This window comes from Stenella coeruleoalba, assembly GCF_951394435.1.
Source record: "Stenella coeruleoalba genome assembly, chromosome: 19".
In the NCBI taxonomy this organism is placed as follows: Eukaryota; Metazoa; Chordata; class Mammalia; order Artiodactyla; family Delphinidae; genus Stenella; species Stenella coeruleoalba.
Genome location: NC_137165.1, coordinates 35,778,190 through 35,787,217, shown reverse-complemented (window position 1 = coordinate 35,787,217; position 9,028 = coordinate 35,778,190).

Here is a 9,028-nt window from a genome sequence, read left to right as displayed (position 1 = left end):
AAAACAATTAAGAGAATGGTCACAGGAACATACATATCTATAATTACCTTAAACGTGAATGGATTAAATGCTCCAACCAAAAGACACAGGCTTGCTGAATGGATACAAAAACAAGACCCATATATATGTTGTCTACAAGAGACCCACTTCAGACCTAGGGACACATACAGACTGAAAGTGAGGGGATGGAAAAAGATATTCCATGCAAACGGAAATCAAAAGAAAGCTGGAGTAGCAATACTCATATCAGATAAAATAGACTTTAAAATAAAGAATGTTACAAGAAACAAGGAAGGACACTACATAATGATCAAGGGATCAATCCAAGAAGAAGATATAACAACTATAAATATATATGCACCCAACACAGGAGCACCTCAATACATCAGGCAACTGCTAACAGCTATAAAAGAGGAAGTCAACAGAAACACAATAATAGTGGGGGACTTTAACACCTCACTTACACCAATGGACAGGTCATCCAAAATGAAAATAAATAAGGAAACAGAAGCTTTAAATGACACAATAGACCACATAGATTTAATTGATATTTATAGGATATTCCATCCAAAAACAGCAGATTACACTTTCTTCTCAAGTGCTCACGGAACATCCTCCAGGATAGATCACATCTTGGGTCACAAATGAAGCCTCAGTAAACTTAAGAAAATTGAAATCATATCAAGCATCTTTTCTGACCACAACGCTATGAGATTAGAAATGAATGACAGGGAAAAAAACGTAAAAAACACAAACACGTTTGGAGGCTAAACAATACGTTACTAAATAACCAAGAGATCACTAAAGAAATCAAAGAGGAAATCAAAAAATACCTAGAGACAAATGACAATGAAAACACGACGATCCAAAACCTATGGGATGCAGCAAAAGCAGTTCTAAGACGGAAGTTTATAGCAATACAATCCTACCTCAAGAAACAAGAAAAATCTCAAACAATCTAACCTTACACCTAAAGGAACTAGAGAAATAAGAACAAACAAAACCCAAAGTTAGCAGAAGGAAAGAAATCATAAAGATCAGAGCAGAAATAAATGAAATAGAAACAAAGAAAACAATAGCAAAGATCAATAAAACTAAAAGCTGGTTCTTTGAGAAGATAAACAAAATTGATAAACCATTAGCCAGACTCATCAAGAAAAAGAGGGAGAGAACTCAAGTCAATAAAATTAAAAATGAAAAAGGAGAAGTTACAACAGACACCGCAGAAATACAAAGCATCCTAAGAGACTACTACAAGAAACTCTATGCCAATAAAATGGGCAACCTGGAAGAAATGGGCAAATTCTTAGACAAGTATAACCTTCCAAGACTGAACCAGGAAGAAATAGAAAATATGAACAGACCAATCACAAGTAGTGAAATTGAAACTGTGATTTAAAATCTTCCAAGAAACAAAAGTCCAGGACCAGATGGCTTCACAGGTGAATTCTATCAAACATTTAGAGAAGAGCTAACACCCATCCTTCTCAAACTCTTCCAAAAAATTACGGAGGAAGGAACACTCCCAAACTCATTCTAAGAGGCCACCATCACCCTGATACCAAAACCAGACAAAGATACTACAAAAAAAGAAAATTACAGACCAATATCACTGATGAATATAGATGCAAAAATCCTTAACAAAACACTAGCAAACAGAATCCAGCAACACATTAAAAGGATCATACACCATGATCAAGTGGGATTTATCCCAGGGATGCAAGGATTCTTCAATATATGCAAGTCAATCAATGTGATACACCATATTAACAAACTGAAGAAGAAAAACCGTGTGATCATCTCAATAGATGCAGAAAAAGCTTTTTGACAAAATTCAACACGCATTTATGATAAAAACTCTCCAGAAAGTGGGCATAGGGGGAACCTACCTCAACATAATAAAGGCCATATACGACACACCCACAGCAAACATCATTCTCAATGGTGAAAAACTGAAAGCATTTCCTCTAAGATCAGGAACAAGACAAGGATGCCCACTCTCACCACTATTATTCAACGTAGTATTGGAAGTCCTAGCCACGGCAATCAGAGAAGTAAAAGAAATAAAAGGAATACAAATAGGAAAAGAGGAAATAAAACTGTCACTGTTTGCAGATGACATGATACTATACATAGAGAATCCTAAACATGCCACCAGAAAACTACAGAGCTAATCAATGAATTCGGTAAATTTGCAGGATACAAAATTAATGCACAGAAATCTCTTGCATTCCTATATTCTAATGATGAAAAATCTGAAAGAGAAATTAAGGAAACACTCCCACTTACCATTGCAACAAAAAGAATAAAACACCTAGGAATAAACCTACCTAGGGAGACAAAAGACCTGTATGCAGAAAACTATAAGACACTGATGAAAGAAATTAAAGATGATACCAACAGATGGAGAGATATACCATGTTCTTGGATTGGAAGAATCAATATTGTGAAAATGACTCTACTACCCACAGCAATCTACAGATTCAGTGCAATCCCTATCAAATTACCAAAGGCATTTTTTACAGAGCTAGAACAAAAAAATCTTATAATTTGTATGGAGACACAAAAGACCCCGAATAGCCAAAGCAGTCTTGAGGGAAAAAAAGCAGAGCTGGAGGAATCAGACTACCTGACTTCAGACTGTACTACAAAGCTACAGTAATCAAGACAATATGGTATTGGCACAAAAACAGAAATATAGATCAATGGAACAAGATAGAAAGCCCAGAGATAAGCCCACGCACCTATGGTCAGCTAATCTATGAGAAAGCAGGCAAGGATATACAATGGAGAAAAGACAGTCTGTTCAATAAGTGGTGCTGGGAGAACTGGAGAGCTACATGTAAAAGAATGAAATTAGAACACTCCCTAACACCATACACAAAAATAAACTCAAAATGGATTCGAGACCTAAATGTAAGACTGGACACTATGAAACTCTTAGAGGAAAACATAGGAAGAACACTCTGACATAAATCACAGCAAGATCTTTTTTGATCCACCTCCTAGAGTAATGGAAATAAAAACAAAAATAAACAAATGGGGGGCTTCCCTGGTGGCGCAGTGGTTGAGAGTCTGTCTGCTGATGCAGGGGACACGGGTTTGTACCCCGGTCCGGGAAGATCCCACATGCCGCGGAGTGGCTAGACTCGTGAGCCACGGCCGCTGAGCCTGCGCGTCCGGAGCCTGTGCTCCGCAACGGGAGATGCCACAGCAGTGAGAGGCCCGCGTACCACAAAAAAAAAAAAAAAAAAAAGGGACCTAATGAAACTTCAAAGCTTTTGCACAGCAAAGGAAAACATAAGACAAAAAGACAACCCTCAGAATGGGAGAAAATATTTGCAAACGAATCAACGGACAAAGGATTAATCTCCAAAATATATAAACAGCTCATGCAGCTCAATATTAAAAAAACAAACAACCCAATCCAAAAATGGGCAGAAGACCTAAATAGACACTTCTCCAAAGAAGACATGCAGATGGCCAAGAAGCACATGAAAAGCTGCTCAACATCACTAATTATTAGAGAAATGCAAATCAAAACTACAATGAGGTATCACCTCACACCAGTTAGAATGGGCATCATCAGAAAATCTACAAACAACAAATGCTGGGGAGGGTGGGGAGAAAAGGGAACCCTCCTGCACTGTTGGTGGGAATGTAAATTGATACAGCCACTATGGAGAACAGTATGGAGGTTCCTTAAAAAACTAAAAATAGAATTACCATATGATCCAGCAATCCCACTACTGGGCATATACCCAGAGAAAACCATAATCCCAAAAGACACATGCACCCCAATGTTCATTGCAGCACTATTTACAATAGCTAGGTTGTGGAAGCAACCTAAATGCCCATCGACAGATGAATGGATAAAGCTGTGGTACATATATACAATGGAATATTACTCAACCATAAAAAGGAACGAAATTGGGTCATTTGTTGAGATGTGGATGGATCTAGAGACTGTCATACAGAGTGAAGTAAGTCAGAAAGAGAAAAACAAATATCGTATATTAACGCATATATGTGGAACCTAGAAAAATGGTACAGATGAACCGGTTTGCAGGGCAGAAATTGAGACACAGATGTAGAGAACAAACGTATGGACACCAAGGGGGGAAAGTGGCGGGGGCTGGGGGTGGTGGTGTGATGTATTGGGTGATTGGGTTTGACATGTATACACTGATGTGTATAAAATTGATGACTAATAAGAACCTGCTGTATAAAAAAATAAAATAAAATTCAAAAAAAAAGAGCCAAGGTGGCTATAGGCTCTTTTAGTAAATGTAAGGAAAATGGGGTTTTGTAGGGGAGACAATTCTGCATGGGTCTTTCCTATTTTTGCATGTCTTGCAAGCAGAGGTACTGACTTTTCAAGGGTGTTTATATAGTGAACAACCTTGGAAGTAGAGATAGTGTCTTTTTCTGGAGCAAAGAAGAGGTTTGGTTACTGCCCAGCATGAAAGATTAGGGTTCCCTAAGCTCAGGGTTTCTCTTATAATGCAAATGACTGCATATGCAGGTATTCCCTGGCACCCATCCCCATAGCACCCATGGGACAGTGGGCCAAGAGGAGATGACACAGGTATGCTGATGCTGCTGTGCCTTGAGTAATGAGGTCCCTTCTCTCCAACCCAGGAGTCTCGTGTTTTTTTGACAGCACCCATGAAAGTACAGCAGGCTAACTTGCAAGTAGGGTAAAGTTTTAGACTCTTTACAGCTCTTGACAGTGTTGCCCCCATGAGATTCCTGGGGACTGGTCTGCCCACTTTGTTCTACCTCCCATCAAACTGGCTCCACCAAACTAGGAGATGCCTGAAGGAAGAGACCCCATCGCCCCGCTTCAGACCTGGATGGAGGACCATATCATGTTCCCCTATCAGACTGGTATCTCCTTGACTCCAGCAACTGTATGCCATCAGACTGAGACTCTCCACATCTGGGTTTGCATCCTCTGCCCCTCTCCATGCCCCTGACTCTGCCAACACACCCCACTGTCAGGCCAGGAAAAGAAGGAGTCTCCCAAGTTTCTATGATTTTATTCCCTTCCCCAGCCCCAGCTCTCTCACACACATACAGAACATCCAGGAGCTACACCCAGCTCTTGCCCGAGTTCTGCTTCCTACAGGACTTCACACCATGTCCTCTGCTTCTCGGAGCTAAAGCAATGTGCTGGAAGTCGGTAGGCTGGGGAGCAAGGGTGAGGAAGGACACGGATAGAACAGAAAGAGGAAATGTGATGCAAATAAACATAATGCTTTAAGTGTTTTCTGTGGGCCAGGTAAAGTCTGGTACCGCACTGCCATCTCTGACTTACAGATAAAGAGACTGAGGGTCAGAAAGGTAATATGCTAATAGCTTTTATGTTTATGTGGTAAAGCTGGGATTTGACCCCAGTCTATTGGGGACCAAAGTTGCTCTCTATCCCTTTAATACCCTCCCAAGAGAAAAGGTACTGTTTGGGGGTGCTTTTGGAAGCTCTAGAAAAGGCAACTATTCTGGGGTGGAACCCTATGGGCAGGTGGGGTTCTAGCCCCGCCCCCTCATAATCCAACAGAGGCCCTAGAGACCAGACCAAGTTCTGTGGGAACTCCCTCTCATCCCAGGGCCTGGTCAAGGGAAGAGGGCAGCACAGCTTTGGGAAGAATGGATAAACACGGTGAGTGGGGCCGGAGGGCAGGGTCTCTTGACTCCAGGGTGGACCAATCAACACATCACCCTGGCAATCCCAGAGTAGAAGCCCAACCTTTTCTCAGTTACCCATCCATGTACAAGCCCTCTTCTCTCTCTTTCCTGAATATTCTTGACATCTGCTCTCTCATCTTCACCTGCTGCTGTTCAGATCTTTTCTCTGGCCTGGACCACTGTAATGACTCCTAAGTAGGTCTCTCTGTCTCCTTCTGTCAGAGGGAACATCCTAAAGGATGGCTCTGAGTACATCCCTGTGTCAAAACGTTCAGTGTCTCCCCACTGCTGAAGGACAGTCTATAAACTCCATAGTCTGGGCCCCCAAATCCCAACCTTCCTTTCCAATTCCTCATCCTCCCCAAATGTTCCCAGCACGCTTTTCTGGCTGTGCACTACGTCTGGCCTTTCACAACCAGAAGGCTCCTTCATGTGTTTTCCTAAATAAAAGTACAGTGGACCTTGGGAATTCCCTGGCGGTCCAGTGGTTAGGACTCTGGGCTTCCACTTCAGGGGGGTACAGGTTCGATCCCTGGTTGGGGAACTAAGATCCCACATGCCACGCGGCGTGGCCAAAAAAAAAAAAAAAAAAAAAAAAGTACAGTGGATCTTGGTTCTCCACATTTAGCAATACCAAGAACTGGCAGAATGTTTGAAACAACTTTTCTTGAAAGGTTTCAAAAGTCTTGAAATTCAGAGGCCCCTCTGTTACCTACCACGTCACCTGCCTCAGAGGGTCGGGAAGATGAAGGGGCATGATGTATGAAGAGGTTAGCCCGGTGACTACGTGCAGTTGGTGCTCAATACATGTGGGCTGGAACACTATATTATCATTCCGCTTTGTCTCCAACCTCTTTAATCATGATGGGCAGGGATCAATAGAAAAATTTCTAGACCTTTCCAGCGCAAACCCCAGGAATTGTGTCTTCCCTGCCCTCCTCCCCCTTTTTTTCATTACAAGTCTAGCTTCCCAGATCGAGCAGCCAGCAGGGCACATGGTGGGGCTGGGTCAGTGTTTGCTGAGTGAGTGGTGGACACCTACCGGCGGCGGCCGTGTTACTTTCACATCAGTCCAAGAACTTCCCGCCTGCCAGGACTGCTGCTTGGGGCTGTGGAGTTTGTGTCCTGAACACCAGCAAGGGGGACAGTTGTGGCTGAAATCCAGCTGGCGGTTCGGGTCAAGCCTAGAAGGAGGAATAGACGTCTTTTCCTAATTGGCTCCCCCCTAGGGCAGCCTTTTCCTAATCGGTCTGCCCATGGGGTGGGAGGGCAAGAAAACTTCTATTTAGTCCGCTCATAAGGGGCACTTTTCCTGTTTTGCTCATCAGAGGCGTCCATTTCTAACAGTGCAGAGGCGCTGTGTGCCCACCTGCCTGCCCACCCCGCCGCAGGTGTTGCTGGGCTTTCTTAAGGTATGGCCCACTTTGAAGACGGAAATCCCGTTCCATCCAGAAAACAAAATATAAACCACCTATTAAAATTCCAATCAGTGCACTTAATGTTTATTGACAGCCTGCACAGAGATCAGTCCCCACCCCGGAGCCAATTAGAAGGAAGGTGGTGATGAACCGCCATCTCCTCCGGGTTCGCAAGGCTCATTGCACCTGTTTGTTGATGGCTTCCCGCGGCCCCTGAGCCAGGCGCTTCAAACACACTCGATCTGATACCTGCCTTACAGTAATCCTTGGGATAGGCACTACTTTTTCCCATTTTACAGATAGGGGAACGGAGGTGACAGAAGCGACGTGATTTGCCCCGAGTCTTCAGCTAGGAAGTGCGGGGACCTAGGAAACCAGGCCTTCCTTTGCCCAGGAAATCCTGCACACTCTGTAACCCTCTCTTGGAATCCTGCTGGCTCCGGGCATCTCGTGCGCACCGTCGTTCGAACGCCTGCCTATTTTTGGGGGGGGGGGGCGGGCGGTCGGGCTGTGGGCAACAGTCAGGGTACCAGGGTACCCAGGCCCTTCACTGACCTCCTCTCCGCCCCCGCCCCCGCAGGCGTGAAGATCCCCTTGTGGAAGAAGGAGCTGGAGCAGCCCGAGACCAGAGAGGCAGAGGCGGAGGCGGAGGCGGAGGCTGCGGAGGGGGCGCCGGAGGAGGACGAGGAGAGGCTGCTGGAGGAACGCGCGGCCGAGAGCGAGGCGGAGGGCGGCGAGGGCCGGGAGCGGGGCTCCGTGTCGTACTATCCGCTGAGCCAGGAGTCCAGCATCCTGCAGGTGGCGCTGCTGCGGCGCGCGGACAGCGGCTTCTGGGGCTGGTTCAGCCCCTTAGCACTGCTCGGCGGCCTGGCCCCTCCCGCCAACAGGTGAGGGCGCGCCGCTCGGCGGGGGCGGGATGTACTGGCGCCAGGGCCCCGGGCTGGAGCTGGCGGCGCGGTGCCCTGAGCGCCCCGGCCCCCTCCCGCAGGAAGCGGATCCCCCCGGAGGAGCCGTGCGTGCTGGAGACGCGGCGGCGGCGGCTGCGCGGCGGGGGCTGCGCGCGCTGCGAGATCCTTTTCTGCAAGAAGTGCAGGAACCTGCACAGCTCGCAGAGCTACGTGGCGCACTGCCTTCTGGAGCACCCAGATCTGCCGGAGGCGCGGGCTTCTGGAGGCGCGGGGGCTGCCGTGGGCCTTTGAGCGCCCCCCAATCCCCGGTCTCTGTGGCCCTCCATCCTCGCCTGACTCCAAATTCCCCGCCACCCTCTCCTCCCCCGCCCCGACGCGGAGCGCTCTCCAATACGTACCTGAGAGCCGCCTTCCCGGAGCGCCCCACTCCGAGCAGCCCAGCAGGCCCACCGCTGATGACCGGGCCCACCTGTCATCAATGCGGAGCCCAACATCACCTGGAGCTCCATTCCTCCAACAGCGCCTCCCGAGGGCCCCAGCGCCCGGGTCAGCACGCAGTGCCCACCGCCCACCTGACTCGCGCCCCCTGGTACAGCCTCACGCTCATCTCTGGGGTATTTCACGTCCTTCGGGCCCGGTGAGCAGAGGCGTCGCCTAGAGAAAATAACCCCTCTGGGAAACTTGCCCCTTCCCTCAAATCATTCAATAAAGCCCCTAATCAAAGTGTCAGTGCCTTGAGGTGGGGCGTGGGATAAAGATCGACCCTCCTCCCCTTCCCCTGGGTTCAAGCCAGAGGGAAAAGGGCAGGCGGAGAACCTCCTCCCTGCAACTCCCCCCGGAGAGGGCGGAACAAAGCACTTGCAGCCAAGGGCAGTCAAAGGCAGTCAAAGGCCATTCTCCCCACCGCGCAGAGAAGAAAATGAAGCTGCCGGGCCAGGAATGCCCACGGGCAGCTGAGGGCTGAAGCTGGCCGGACCTTCCTCCCCTCCCGCGGGAAGCCCGGTCTGGCTGAGG